Source organism: Furipterus horrens, unplaced genomic scaffold (genome assembly GCF_987537825.1).
Source record: "Furipterus horrens unplaced genomic scaffold, mFurHor1.1.pri manual_scaffold_2, whole genome shotgun sequence".
Lineage (NCBI taxonomy): Eukaryota > Metazoa > Chordata > Mammalia > Chiroptera > Furipteridae > Furipterus > Furipterus horrens.
Window position 1 is genome coordinate 89,241,678 of NW_028327172.1, and position 16,367 is coordinate 89,258,044.

Sequence of the window (16,367 nt, forward strand, 5' to 3'; positions counted from 1 at the left end):
AACTTCATAGCATCAGCGCATTGCATAAATTAGATGCTTCAGAAATACTCATTGGGTGGATGAATGAAGGAATAAAGATGTAATGAACAAATATTTTTAAACTACAGTCATAGTTACTTTTGGGTCAGAGAGAGAGATAAACAAAGACTTGGAAATTTGATCCTGAAAACCTGCCAGAGGAAAGCAGCCAAGTGGCTTTTAAAAGGAGAATGAAAAACACATCTTCTGAGACTCTTCCGGTTAAAAATGGAACTATAAAACATTAAAAAAAAATTTTTGTCATCTGTTATTGTTAATAATAATGAATATGTATTAGTCTCACTGGTGTGGCTCAGTTGGTTGGGTGTTGTCCTGCAAAGGGAAAGGTCAGTGGTTCAATTCCTGGGCCAGGGCACATGCCTGAGTTGTTGCTTCTGTCCCTGGTTGTAGGAGAGGCAACCGAACATATTGATGTTTTTCTCCTTTTCTTTCTCCCTCATTCCCCTCTCTCTAAAAATAAATAAAGTTAACAAAAATAATGGATATGTATTGTTGAGCACTTTCTATGTAGGAGCGCTTAGATTATATATTTTTATTTATTAATATATTATCTACTTCACAACCTTATGAGACAGATTAGGTAATTGAGGCTTAGGAGAATTGAAGGAACTTGCCTAAAGGCACTCAGCTAGGAAGGGCTGAAAGCTGGAGTCAAACACAGGTAGGTAATTCCCAACTATCTGCTTTTAACCATTATGACACTCCTAACCAAGTATGCTTGCAGGGGTGCTTTTCTTACACAATTTAATTCAGCTAATGTCATATTTCCAAAGAATCAGTATCAATAGGTCTTTGTGATCTTTGGTGGTCCACATTGAAGGCCCTCGAAGCCTTCACAATAAAACAATAATTTCAGGCATAATTTTTACTTCTAAAAAAAATTAAGAACTTATCTGTCTATTAAAAAATATGTGTACTTTTTATAACAAAAGTAAACATGCAGTTTGACATGAGTATAACCTTTCAGACATGCAAAGTTCTACTAGAAAGCCACTGGAGATTTGTAATGAGTAAGAATGAGAATTCTATACTGCAGTGCTTAAGGGTACAGGTACCGAAGTTGAGCAGCCTTTGATCCAGTCCTAGCTTTGCTACTTTCTTGCCCTGAGACCTGTGGTAGATTAGTTTTCCTATTTGTACCTTGGTTTCCCCACCTGTAAAATAAAAATATTAATGGTTCCTTCCCATCTCAGAGAATTCTTGTAAGGATTAAATGAGATAATCTGTGTGAAGAATTTAGAGTAACGCCTGGTATATATTTTTAAGGTTTTATTTAGTTATTTTTAGAGAGAGGGAAGGGCGGGAGAAAGAGGGGGAGTAGAGTAATGCCTGGTATATTGTAAGTACTCAATAAACCTTAAGGAATACATAGAGATATAGGGAGGCAGGTGTGTTATAATGAGAAAAGCTGGGTTTGAACCCCAATTCTATCCCTTACTAGCTCTGTGAGTCTGGGCAAGTGCTCAATTTCTTTGATCCTCAGTGTCTTTATCTGGATTGTTTTAAAGGACAAGAGATAGCATGTATAAAGTACCTTACACAAAATAAACACTCAACAAAAGTTTTCTGTTTACCCATTATTGCAGCAGTGGACAAGTGCTGTAGAGCTAGCCACTGATAAAATGATATAGGGAAGAACTGCTGAATCACGAATGCTCTAAGCCTGACATTTGGCACAGAAGAACTACCAACAAAATCAGAAGACTAGATTTCACACTTGTTTCCATAATATGCTGGCCTAGAACTTTGGGTAAATTTCTTAAACTTGTCATAGTTTTTAAAAAAAATTTTACTCGGGAACATGTTTATTGAGTTTAGAGAAATAACAAGGGAGAGAGAGAGAGAAACATTGATAGGTTGCCTCAGGAATGCATCGAGGCAGCCAGTTCATGCACCAACAGGGAATTGAACCCACAACCTAAGTATGTGCCATGACTGGGATTGAACCCTCAACCTTTTGGTGTACAGGACGATGCTCCAACCAACTGAGCCACCTGTCCATGGCTTATCATCATTTCCTTCACCTACAAAATGAATGTAAGCACAGTAACTGCCCTGATTACTGCACACTTTTTAAAGAAGAAGATGTAATTTACAAGCCATAAATACTTACTTTTTCAAGTGTAAAATTCACAAAGTTATGTAGCCACCACCTCTATCCAACTCCAGACATTCTCATCACTCCAAAAAAAAACCAAACTGCACTCCCCATTCCTCTGCTTTCCCACCCCCTTACAGCCCTACATTCTACCTCTATGAATTTGCCTATTCTGGACGTTTCATATAAATGGAATCATATAAGATGTGGGGTTTTTTTGTGACTGACTACTTTCACTTAATATTTTCAAGGTTCATCCATGTTGTATAATTAATGTATCTGTACATCATTACTTTTTATGATTCATCATTAAAAAAATTTTTTTTCCCTCCTCACACACCAAAGCTCATTGAATGCTGAATTCCAACACCAGGAGCCAGAGACAGAGAGGAGAGTGATCCAGAGCCTGCAAAGTGAACCAGCTTCCCAACCTCCCAGGACCCTGTCATCAAGGCCAAGGTCCCTGCTGTTAACATTTGCTGGGTCCTTGTGGGGGCTGAGGTTATACTGCTTTGTAACTTTGCTTTTGCCCCCCACTTGTTTCTGAAATGTGCTTTGGATTTATAGCTTATGTCACCTTATCATTGTAGGAAACCTCATGTCCTCAGGATAACATTTTGTTATCCATTCACTTATTATGGGCATTTGGGTTGTTTCTACTTTATGGCTATTATGAATAATGCTTCTATAAACATTGGTGTACACTTTTTTGTGTGGACATGTTTTTAATATTCTTGGGTGTATATACCAAGGAGTGGAATTGCTGGGTCATATGGTAACTATGTTTTAACTTTTTGAGGAACTGCTAAACTATTTCTGAAATAGCTGCCTTATTTTACATTTGCATCAACAGTGTATGAGGTTTCCATTTTCTTTTTCTTTTTAAATTTCATTTATTTATTTTTAGAGATACAGGAAGGGAGGGAGAAAGAGAGGAAGAGAAAAATCAATGTGCGGCTACTTCTTGCACGTTCCCAACTGGGTACCTAGCCTGTGACCCAGGCATGTGCCCTGACTGGGAATCAAACCAGCGACTAGTAGTCAATCCACTGAGCCACACCAGCCAGGGCCTATTTTCTCTACATTCTCACCAACATTATTATCGTATCCATCCTAGTGGGGGTGAAGTGGTATTTCATTGTGGTTTTGGTTTGCATTTTTCTAAGGACGTTGAGCATCTTCCCTGTGCTTAGTTGCTGTATGTATAAACTGGAGAAATGTCTACTCTGCCCATTTTAAAATTGGATTATTTGTCTTTATTTCTGAGTTGTAAGAGTTCTTTATATACTCTGATACTAGTCCCTTAAGCACACTGGGTTATTTCGTATATTAAGTGATATAGTGGCTGTAAAAGCTTTATAAACTGTAAGAGGTGTCACAAATTAAAGGAGAGAGGGTGAGAAAACATGAAGGGGCAGAAGGCTAGTGTTCCTCTAGAACTTGGTGGCCCCTTGCCTCATCGGCCAAGCCTCCACCCAGCAACCTACGCACAACTTCCCCACCCCATGTCGTCCCGCCCTCCGCCCTTTGACCCACGCCGTTTCCGGTTGGAGACGTGGCTCAGGGCCGCCATCTTGGCAAGAGTAAAGCAGCGGCGGCTTCTATCACGGGGGACAGCAGGTCTAGAGCTGCCGGCGCTCCCTTTCCCCTGACCCCAGCCCTAGCCCCTGTGGAGCCCGAGCGCGAGTGCGCCCCACCACCGTACTCACCATGGTAAGATTTGAGCCAAGCCGAATTCCCGGGCCCGGCCTCGCCCGCTCTGCCTGCCTGACGGCCTGGTACTCAGGCCAGAGGAGCTCTTCCCCGAGGGCCAGGAGCCGTCCCTTCCATCGCGGCTCTGGGAGCATCCCTGTGCCCGACCTCCCGGGAGACCCGAGGGACCTGACCCTGGTTCCTCTGTCGTGGCACCCACACCCGTCACCCCCACACTTGGGCACCCTCCTGTGCTGAGACCCGGGCTCTGGAACAGGCCGGAGTTTTTGCTCTGTGAGAACCTTGTAGTGGTGTCGCTTGGACCCCACGCTGCAGTCCGCGGTGCAAAAGTCCAGCCTGGTCTATGGGGGTTCCTAGGTTCAGCGGGCTGGACCCCTCCCTCTCCAGGCATTCTCTTCCCTCTGTAGTCAGCTTGCCTCCCATCATCAGTGTTCCATTGGCCATTAATGTTAGAAATCCATACGCATTAGCGTTCAGGACTTTTTTGTTTGTTTGAAAGTTAGAAAGGAGGCATGGAGCAGGAAAGGGTAATTTCTAACACGGCTTTGTAGACCCAAGTGTCCCTAAGACCTTCCACTACTACAGAACATGTGTGTCCATTTGTCAGTGAGATCGAGTATACTCAGGTATAGGTTATTGCGAAAATGTGAACGAGTTATTAAGAACACAGGCATTCGGTCTTCAAGAAAATTAGTGTTCAGATGAAGTAGAATGTGTATGTGGCATATCGTAGTAAGAAGGGGTTATATTCTAGAACCTGTTACTTGCCCTCAGATAACGTTATCTTTGTATTCTAAACTGTTGTAGAGATGGGTGGGTGAGGATGGGACAAAACACAGTGCTGACTCCACTAAATCTTGCTTTATCACTATAATTTGTGAGTATTTATGAAATAGGAGAAGTTCTTTGATTCCACACGAGCTAGTAAAATTATTTTTTAGTGCATTTTATGCCCACAGTCTTTTGTAGGAATATTTTTCCTTTTTCTCTTTTTGTTAGTAGATTAATAATTTGATTTAAAGCATCTTTCTACATGCTGAAGAGATGACAGTATAATATGCTGCCAATCATATTAAGTTCAATCGACAACCTTTTAGAAGAGAACTTGGATGGTGGGGCATTCATGTTTGGGTTTTCAAACACTGAAAAGGTTTTTTTCAGCTCCAGGCACTTAAATTACATCAAGCAGGTTTGCCTCATAAAGCCTTAATGTTGGACATAAAATTTCCAGAATCTCCTTTTCTCATTTCTACTAGGATGCTCCGTATTCGGAGAGTGATTTTTAAACTTCTTTTCCTTTTACATCCTGGATGTATTTGTAGTGCATTTTAGAGCATATTATAATTTCAATAGCAAAGTTAATGCCTTGTGTTATACAAAATATAGGTAATCTTTACAAAAAAGTGCTGGAAAGTTCTTGGAACTTAGTGTAGAAACTCCTCACTTAATGTGATCAGTAGGTTCTGAGACTTTTAAGTGAAGTGACATATAACAAAACCAGTTTTACCATTTGATATATACAAGAATTAAGTTCTCACGGAATCTCATCAGTTTTAATTAAACAATCTTGAAACGATGTTATTCGGGGACCTGCTATATATATTTACATTTAAGATTTTTATTTTTTATTTATAGAGAGAGGGAAAGGGAGGGAGAGAAACATCACTGTGAGAGAGAAACATCGATCTGTTGCCTATCATAGGCACTCTGACAGGAGACCAAACTGGCACATGCTTCTACTGAGAATGGAACCAGTGACCCCTCTCTTTGTGGGATGATGCCCAACCAACTGAGCCATACTGGTCAGGGCTTGGGGACCTGCTATATTTTAAATTGATTGATAACCAAAGGATAGTAAAGTTCTAGGTGTTGAGTGATAGAATATAAAATCTGCATGTTATTTGGATACATACAGTTGCATCATAAATATGCATATATTTCTGAAGTATTTTGGAACTTGATATGACCTAGAAACCCACAGATATCTGTTTTATGAAAAATCAACACCTCAGTACATTCTGCTCTGTTGAGTCTTAGGTATTATTTCTGTGCAATGTTTTGGGGTCCTGTTCCTTTATGAAGATACCCCTGGAGAGTAAAAATGTCCAAATAAGGTGACATTTTATGGGATATTTTTGCATCAAAAACTTATTTCAAAACTTCTGAAAGTTGACTTTTTTCCCCAACATTTTATTTAAAATCCATTGGTGTGGCTCAGTGGATTGAGTGCTGGCCTGTGAACCGAAAGGTCACTGGTTCGATTCCCAGTCAGGGCACATGCCTGGGCTGTGGGCCAGATTCCCAGTTTGGGGCGTGCAAGAGGCAACCGATTGATGTTTTTCTGGCACATCCATGTTTCTCTCCCTCTTTTTCCCTCCCTTCCCCTTTAAAAAATAAATAAAATCTTAAAAAAGAAAAATATATAAACATCTAGAAAAGTTGACCTTTATAGTGAACAGCCGTATAACCACCAGCTAGATTCTATAATTAATATTTCACTATACTTGTTTTATCACACATCTAATCATTCATTCTTTGGCTTTAGTCACTGAAGTTAGTACAAAATGTCCTACACTGTGAAATCCTAGTAGAGAAGTAAATGAACAAATGCAAAACACATGGCTTATGATGACCTTGTTATAAAATGGAAGTATAAAAAGGACATCTTTTGGTTTTTTTTTTCAGTTTTCTGCAAATCAGAACGTGTTATTTTCTTAACATTTATCAAGTATCATTATAGTCAGTTCTTTTTCTTAATAAACTTTTAAGTCTCATGGTAACACCAATCCGTAAAATCTTTGCTTTTCTACAGAGTGCTGTTTTTTTTTTCTTTTTAAGATTTTATTTATTTATTTTTAGAGAGCGGGTAAGGGAGGGAGAGAGACAAGGAGAGAAACATCAATGCATGATTGCCTCTCTCACGTCCCCAGTTGGGGACCTTGCCCTTGACGCAGGCATGTGCCCAGACTGGGAATCAAACCAGCGACCTTTGGTTTGCAGGCCAACACTCAATCCACTGAGCCACACCAGCCAGGGCTATTTATTTATTTTTAGAGAGAGGGGAAGGGAGGGAGCAATGAGGGAGGGAAACATCGATATGAGAGAGAAACGACAAAAAATGAAACAGGGCTCTGCCTGCCTTTCTGTCTGGGAGAAAGCTGTCACCCAGTTTTTGCTTTGATCCAGACACTTTTATACTGCTGGAGCTCAGAGGGAGTGAATATGAGTAAGTTTGTGTTGGTTCTTTAGGAGGAACTGTTTGGGACTCCAGAAGTTTCTTCCACCTGCTCAATCCCTTCTGGTTTTTGCAGCTAGAAATTATGGGACTTAACCTTCATGGCAGTGATACCCTGGGCTGGGGGGCCTGGTGTGGGGCTGGGACTCCTCACTCCCAAGATATCCATCCTGAACTATTACCCACCACACATGGATGTGGGACCATCCTGTTCCATGTCTCTGCCCTTCCTACCAGTCTGGATGGATGTGGTTTCTTTAATTCTGTAGTTGTCAAGACTTCCATTCAGCTTGATTTCTGCCATTTCTGAGTGATGATGGTTCTATAATTTAGTTGTAATTTTGATTTGGTTGTGGGAGGAGGCTAGCTGTGTTTACCTGTGCCGCCATCTTGACATAATAATAGTTGGTTTCTATATCTGTATGAGCCCTACGTCTGTTTCCATAGATCAAGTTTAATCATGGCATATTAGTATTCACTAGTGTTGGAATAAGGAATCTCAAGTTTAATAAAATGTACTTATAGTTTTTAAATTTATCTTACTAACCATGAGTAGGACCTTTTAATTTGACATTTGAAAGCATTTGTATTAATAAAAGTAATCTTTTTAGATTCCAGCTTCTTAAGATTTGAAATTTGTAAAGTTAATGCATGTCTTTTTCTTTTATTAAAAATTGTTTCCTTAATTTTATGACTTTAGAATGACTGTGGGGACTTACTGCCACCAAAATGATGACATCGGGGAAAATGTGGTGTTTTACCTTTAATTAGGTTTATTTTATTTATACTTAGATTTATCAGGGCTGATTTGAGTTTTGTACTCAGGCAGGTGAATTCACACGAGTCATCTGAAGATTCTTGGGTCTCTGTTTAGAGTTTAAATTCAACCATTGGAAGGTTATGAAAAAAAATGGAACTGATTTTCTTGAATTTCCACTGATTTGCCATTTTTTATTCTTCAAATAGGAAGTCCGCTGCAGAAGCTGAAAATTATGCCCTTTTTATTTATTATCTATAAGCTTTTGTTTTATAAGATAAACTTGTGATTATCTTAAAACTCACCGAGTAGCTTTTCAAGTTTTAGGTTTTATATATGGTCTGGACTTTATCTTAATCTTCCCTCTGACTTTATCTGTAATTACATCACGCAAACAGGAAAGACAGTTGTAGAAACTGTCCTTAACATGGTTGTGAATTATGAAGGAGAAACTGACTACTTAATTCTGGAAGTGAGGAATACTGAAGTATTTAGGTGTTGGAGGATGTCCTTGACTTATTTCTTTGGGGGATTGTGCATATATTTATGCTGAGCTGTTATTCTTGGACCTCTATCACTAGTAGGGATAAAGAATGATAGGCAACTATCTGTATCTCACATACATATACTATAGACACATAATTTGTTTTGGTCAGTTTACATTCCAGCAGTTTCACATTAAAGTAAAATATGTTTCCGAAGTAGTTTCTACTGAAGCAGTGGGTGTGAAATAGAGGTATTGTACATTTTCTGTTGCTGTAAAGTTTTCAAATATGTTAGAGATGAAAAGGCGCTTTAGATTTCTTATAAATAAGCTAACCTCTAATTTAGGGATGAAGAAGTAATTAAGTGACTTATTCAAGGTCACATGATTAGTGGTAGGGACAGAACAGAATTCTAATTTTCCAGGTTTCTTTACTCAAGAAACTTTCTGATCCATGTAGTTAAATCTGGATAGGAGAGAGTTGTTATTCAAAAACAAAGAACAGTATACACAAACCATTGTAAATATTATTGAGAGAAAAGTTTTTTGACAAAGCTTAACTTCATGGGTGATTTTCTTTTTTTCTTTTTCTTTTTTTTAAATTTATTTCTGGAGAAATCATTTAACTTCTTGGCCCTAGTTTTTTACATCTATAAAACAAGGGCTCTTGAAAGTTCCTTGTAAGTATAAATGTTCTTTTCCAAAGATGCAAACAATAAGTAAAACAACTTTATGAGAATCATACTTAGTCTTCCCAAAAGAAAATCAGATCAAATTACAGTAGGAAAAATTAATTTACCTTTTAGTGTGTGCTACATATTTTCATACTGTATTTGATAATTGTTAAACATCAATAAACATATGAAGAGGGCCTTTATTCAAAGCATTGAAGAAGATGAATATTATTTTAGGACAGGTTAAATTTATCTTGTTTAGAGGTGACCATACCTTCCAGCCATACCTTCAGCCATGTTAACATGTGTATTCATTAACATGTGTAACACAGTGAATAGAAAACTGTCAGCTTCGTAGACCCTGTGACTGTGGTGTGTGTTGTCTTGGGTGTTTAAATCCATACTTAGTGTGGAGCACTTTGGTCCTAGTTTGGGAGCCTTATTTTCCTTGTATCTGGATAATGGAACCACCCAAAGAGAGTTTCAGAGTTTTCCTGCTTGGGATCTACTGTTTTACCCTATTGTTTCTTCATCTTTTTATACTCACATCCCCTGATTCATCAAAGCATAATTTAAATGCTACTTTATGAAGTCATCCCTTACCTCACCAGCTAAAAGTAAGTAATCTCTTCCTCCTCTGAATTCCCATAGCACATTACTTGACAATCTGCCTACCTAGTATTACAGTTATTTATGTTTGTCTTATCCCTACTAGGCTTTTTTTTTTTTCATTGAGGTATAACTAACATATAACATTAGTTTCAGTTGTGCAACATGATTCAATATTTGTATATATTGGGAAATAATCACAAGTCTAGTTAACACTTGTCACCATATATAATCATAAAAATTTTTTAAATAAAATTGTAATTAAAAAAATTATAAGATGAGAAACAAATACCGATCTAATTCCTCTTAGTATTCTCAGAGAGCATCTAATGCGTATAGTAGGTATTTAATAAATAATTATTTAGTTAATTATTTTTTAAAAGATTTATTTATTTTTAGAGAAAGGGGAAGGAAGGGGGAAAGAGAGAGAGAAACATTGTTTCTTTTCTTCTGCCTCTTGCATATCCCCCCATTGGGGACCTGGCCCAAAACCTAGGCATGTGCCCTGACCAGGTATTGAACAGGGTGACTTTTCAGTTTGCGGGACAACGCCAAACCCATTGCGCCACACCAGTCAGGGCTCTTTAGTTAAATATTATAATAATATTGCTAAAATGGAATTCACAATAAAACAAAGTTGATGAATTGCCCTTTTCCATAGCACACAACTCTGGTTACAGGTTGCTTTTTGTTCCTTTTTCCCTTTGATGTTGCCTTTGATGTTAATTTTTACCTAAATTCTATTTTTGTGGTGTGGAGGAATTTTAAATTCCAGCTGCTGAAGGACTACCCTGAAACCTGCAACGTTTCTTCTAACATATTATTAGATACGGGTTTTGTATTAAACCAGCATATTTATGTAGGTCTGAAGGTTTAGTCTTAGCAGTCTTTCTCTAGATAGACATTTGATTTCATGTGTTTAAGTTGTGCTATACTTAGCATCTTTACTAGGGAACTAAAACGTCCTAGGACTGTGGTTCTCAGCTTTTGTTCTTTTTTTTTTTGTAGGGAAAACTTACAAGGATTACATTTATAATATGCTCTCATTTATTAGTACTATTTCTTATTGCATAAACTGATTCTCTATGGGCCATTTCAGAATTACTGCTTTGGGGACTATGAATTCCCTGAAATTATAAGTAAAATTTTATAGGGAGAGCACCTGTGTTCATTATTTGAATATCAAAATACAAACCCATAAAGATAAAAATCTGTTACCTTGAAGTGACAAATTTTTTTAATGAAATGCATTTCTTGGCAAGTTTATCATTAGTAATGGTGCTAATTAACATTGCTGACTATAGTTGGTATAAGTTGTATAGTGCTTTGCCTTACAATTTCATTATACTCATTTGGCCCTTATATAATAGCTTCTTAGGTAGTTAGATGATGCTCCATATTTTACAATGAAACTGAGTCTAAGAGATGTTGAGTAACTTAATATCGGACAGTAATAAAAGAATGAAAACTAGAATCCAGATCTTCTCACACCCAGTCATTGGTTTTTCTGGTAGATCAACTTGATTCTTTGCAAAATTTTCTAATTCACTTTGTCGTTGGGAAAGGAGAAACCAATGTAAGGTTATCCCAAATATTTGAGAATCCTTCCATATTCCTGATGAGAATATTAAGAATAGTTTTTTGTTAATTAGAATATATAAACTTTTAAGAGTGTAGCACAAATATGTTCTTGAAGTATTTAAAACTTTATGTATGTTATATAAAGTTCTAGAAAACTGGTAATTCAAACAATGGACCTAGAGTTTATGATGGTGATGCTTATGAAGAATTTGAGTAAATTGTTTCATGAATATAATAATGGAAAACAATTATTTTTCAATTAAAATTTTTGTTTATGTAATTTTAGTTTCTTGCTGTTTAGCATTTAAAAATTTTTTTAAATTGATTTGAGAGAGAGAGAGAGAGAAACATTGATTAGTTTCACTTATTTATGCGTTAATTGGTTGATTCTTGTATGTGCCCTGACCCAGGATAGAACGCCACCTTGGCATATCGGGATGACGCTCTAACCATACAGCCAGGGCTGTTAAGCATTTTAAAAATCTATATATGTTGTTGATACTGCTGGAAATCTTTCCTCAAGTCATGAAACCCTATTTGTATGACAACATTAGGACACTTTATCTAATTTTATTAATTGGTTTGAGAGAGTGAAAGAGAAAGAGAGAGGGACACATCAATTATTTTATTCTGCCTATTTATGTATTCATTGATTGATTCTTGTATGTGCCCTGGCCAGGAACTGAACCTGCAATGTTGGCTCTCAGTAGCTCCAACCTACTGAGCTACCTTGCCAGTGCCTGTAAATATCTTTTAAAAATATATATATTTATTTTATTGTTGTTCGGTTACAGTTGTCCCAATTTTTCCCCTGTTGCTCTTCCCTGCCCCACCTGCTCTTGCCTTCCCGCTATAATATTCTTTAAAATTAACTGTCCTGGCCCTAGCTAGCCTATAAATATCTCTTATTTTTTAAAATTTAAAAAAGATTTTATTTTATTTTTAGAGGGAGGAGAAAGAGAGGAGGAGAAACATCCATTGGTTGCCTCTCACATGCACCTTATCTGGGGACTGGCCAGGCAAGTGCCCTGACAGGAATCCAACCTGCGACCCTCTGCTTTGCAGGAAGATATTCAACCAGCTGAGCCATGCTGGTCAGGAATGAACATCACTTAAAATCATTTATTTTGGCCCTGACCCTGGCCCGTAGCTCAGTTGGTTAGAGCATCATGCTGACAGGCCAAGGTTGCGGGTTCTATTCCGGGTCAGGGCACATACAAGGATCAACCAATGAATACATAAATAGGAGCAAAAACAAATTGATGTTTCTCTCTCTCCCTCTGTCTTTCTAATATAATACATTTTAAAACATTAAATTTATTTATGTAACTGACATTCAACACATGAAATTGTGAGTTTTGATCCTCAGAATAATTGATAAATCAGATGACCACTGATTTAGAATTTGAATGTAATTGAGAAGTCATCTTTAATATGAGAGACGATAGAAAGAATTGAAGCTACATAACTTTTTTTAAAGATAAGTAATCCTTATTTTAAATTTATTTTTAATTGATATTATATCATACTTTCCAAATGGTTAATTTCTTAATATTAACTATACACGGTTCAAATTTTTCTAGTTTTATAATATTTTTATAGTTGTGTGAATCTGACTTAAATAAGATATATTGTGATTAGTTAACATATCTCTTGTTTCTTTTAATCTATTGGTTTGCCCTCCCATCCTTTTAAAAAAAATTTTTTAAATACCATAAGATTTAGCCTTTTGAAGTGTACAGTTCAGTTATTTTTTTATTACTGTATTCACAGAGTTGTGCAACCATCACTACTATCTAAGCTTAGAACATTTTCATAAACCCAAAAAGAAACCCCATATTTATTAGCAGTCACTCCCTACTTCCCCTCTCCAGCCCTTGGCAACCACAAATCTACTCTTTGTGTCTGTGAATTTGCCTATTTTGGATATTTCATATAAGTGGAATCATATAAGATGTGGCCTTTTATGTCTGATTTCTTTCACTTAGCATAGTATTTTCAAAGTTCATCCATGTTGTGGCATGTTCTTCATTAGTTTTATGGCTGAACAATATTCCAGTGTATGAATATATCACATTTTATCAGTGATGGACATTAGGGTTTTTGCTTTATAGCTGTCGTGAATAATGCTGCCATGAACATTCATGTACAAGTTTTATGTGGCCCAGCTCCTTTCTGAGGGATAACATTGGGGCGAAAATTTTAACCTTAGTTATTTGGACATAAGTGATGTATAAACCTTCAGTGAACCAGTACAGAGACTTACCTGCTTGTCATCAGTAAGCTGAGGCAGTAACTACAATTCCTTTTCTAGAATATGTAGGTGGCTGAAACATGAACCTCCTGTGATAAAATTAATGTGAAATCAAATTTCTTAAGTACATTTGGTTTTAGTCTTCTAAACAAATACTCTTGCCTGGTGATAATTTTAGGCCAGTTTCTTCTTAAGGATTAGGTATTCCCTTGTCTTTATTTGAAGAAATTTTTATTTAATCTCACATTATTAATTTAAAGTTGAACCATGGACTCACCATGATGTTCACTTTATTTATTTACTTTTAAACATATAACTATTTATTTGTTTGTTTTTAAATCCTCACTCGAGGCCATGTTTATTGATTCTTTTGAGAGAGAGACATACACACACACACACACACATCAGTGGGAGAGAAACATCAATTGGTTGCCTCCTGTACACGCTCTGACCAGGAATTGAACCAGCAACCTAGGTATGTGCTCTGAATGGGAATCAAACCAGCAAACTTTGGTTTATGGGATGACACTCCAATCAACTGAGCCACCTGGCCAGAGCACGATGTACACTTTAAATGTTATATAATTTTAAATGTCAATCACACAGAGCTGGATTTAAAAAAAACATATACATTAAATACATAGAGTAGAGGATGTCTTTTGAGAGGTCAGGGCCATAACCTTTTTTTTTTTTTTTTTTTTTTTTTTTAAGAATTTTAATAAGAGTTTATTTGAGCCACACTGACGACATATGCTGGGGACAAGATCTCAGATGCTCTCAGAGTCATAACAATTTCGTGTTTTTGTTTTTTTTTCCCCCCCTGGGATCCTTTATTACCCTTCATATACCTTCTTGCTTTGTACCTGGGTGATAACAAAAACCTCCCTAGTGGTTGGTGATGATAAAAGATACATTTCTTAAGTACAAAACTCTTTTGTTTTAGAAAACTAAATATTTGGGGGAAAGTGACTGTTTTTGGACTTTCAAGCTAGCCTTTTGTCATTCTTTTTTCTTCTTCCAATTTTTAAAAATTGTTCTATTACAGTTGTCCCATTTCCCCCATTGCTCTCCCCTGCCCTGCCCACCCCCACCTCTCTCACAATCAATCCCCATCCTGTTGTCCATGTCCATGGGTCATTTATACATTTATACTAGTTCCTTGACTAGACCCTTCCCCTTCTTTTCTCCCTTCTCCACCCGCTACCTCCCCACCCCAACCCTGTCACTGTCAGTCTGTTTCTTGTTTCCATGCCTCTGGTTCTATTTAGCCTTTTGCCATTCTTAATCAACTGGTAACTCTTATACTCTATACCTCTCTTTATGTCTAAAATATTTTCTATACAAAACAAGATTCTTCCTAAGAGTATTTCTTCCAATTTAGGACTAGTTTTTTTTTTTTGTTTTTTTTTTAACCTGTTTTTAATTTTATACGATACAAAAGTAAGCTGGGAAATTAAGGTAATTTCAATGTAGCATTGATAGAATCAGAAACATAAAATTGTATAGTATTACTTCCTTAAATCTACTTCTTTCTAAACTTGCAGTTGTTATTTGGGAAATAAACCAATTGATAGCATTATCTTGAAATTTCACCTGAGAAAATCTGCCCCATGTTCATTGGAGGTAAATCAATCAATAAAAATAAAAATTATTCAGTAGAGGGAAATTTTTTTTTTTTTGAGAGGGAAATTATTTGTACAAGATTTAAATCACACACTTTCCTGGTATAAATTGTTTTTACCTAGTTGCTTGGAAATAAGCATGATGGTAATTATTTCCCAAATACCCTAATTGATGGATAAGGACATTGTGTTCTCCTTTGATTATTATAAAACCATATCGATGTATTGAAACTATAAGAATATTTATTTGAAATAACTAGTTTTTTCTTCAACCTCCTCACCTGTACAAGACAGGTTTCTGTAAAACTGAGAAGCCTCACCTGTAGGATCTTGACATTTCAGTGCATGTAGCCTAGCATTGAGGCTTCTTCCACAATGTATAGTCTTTTTGTTAATTCTTGTGAATTCTTGGATTCTCTCACTGAAAAGACTAGCAGTGTATTTTATTTTCTTACTCCATTATAATGGCATTAGAAGTCTCCTCATAATCCTTTGGTGCTTTATTTGTCTTATTTAATGAAATGCTAGACTCTGAAAAAAGGCTGTTGATCATTGCCAGTGTCAAAACCTGTGTAAAACATTGAATCATTTAGTTTTTCGTTTTACAGATTGTTTACATACATGGAAGTAGGATAGTGTGGGATGGGAAAGTTAAAGAGCAGGGGATAAATTTAAACTCAGATTGGTTCCACATTCTAGGTAAAAACGAAACTGAAGTTCAGGGTCTCCTTAACAAACTTTTAATCTATGTGATCAGACCTCAGTTTTGGCTGTGGAAATCTCTGTTCTTAGAAAAATTTAAACTTTTCTTTATGAGTCCATGAAAGCAGAGAGCAACCCAGCTCTGAGTCACAGGAGGCCCATTAATAATGTGTGTAGAGATTTGGAAACAATGATTTCTTCACTAAGTTTTCTTCGGGTATGTTATTGAAACACAGAAGTAATAGCTTCATTTTCCTTTACTTTAGCTTTGTCTTATGAATTATATACTGTAATTAAAAGAACCATGAAATAGAGTTTGAAAGTCATTCTCAGTTGGTTGGAGTGTTGTCCAGTGCACCAAAAGGTCACTGGTTCGATTCCTGGTCAGGCCAGGTTTGGTCCTTGTGAGGGTGTGTGTGGGATGCAACCGATTGCTGTTTTTCTGTCACATCAGTGTCTATCTCTCTCTTCCTCTCTCTCTCAAGTCAATAAATGTATCCTCACGCAAGGATTTTTTTTAAAAATTCTAAAAAATAAATGCGTGTGTCATTCTATGGAAGACCGGAGAATGTTGAGAAAACAGATGCGGTGAAATAATA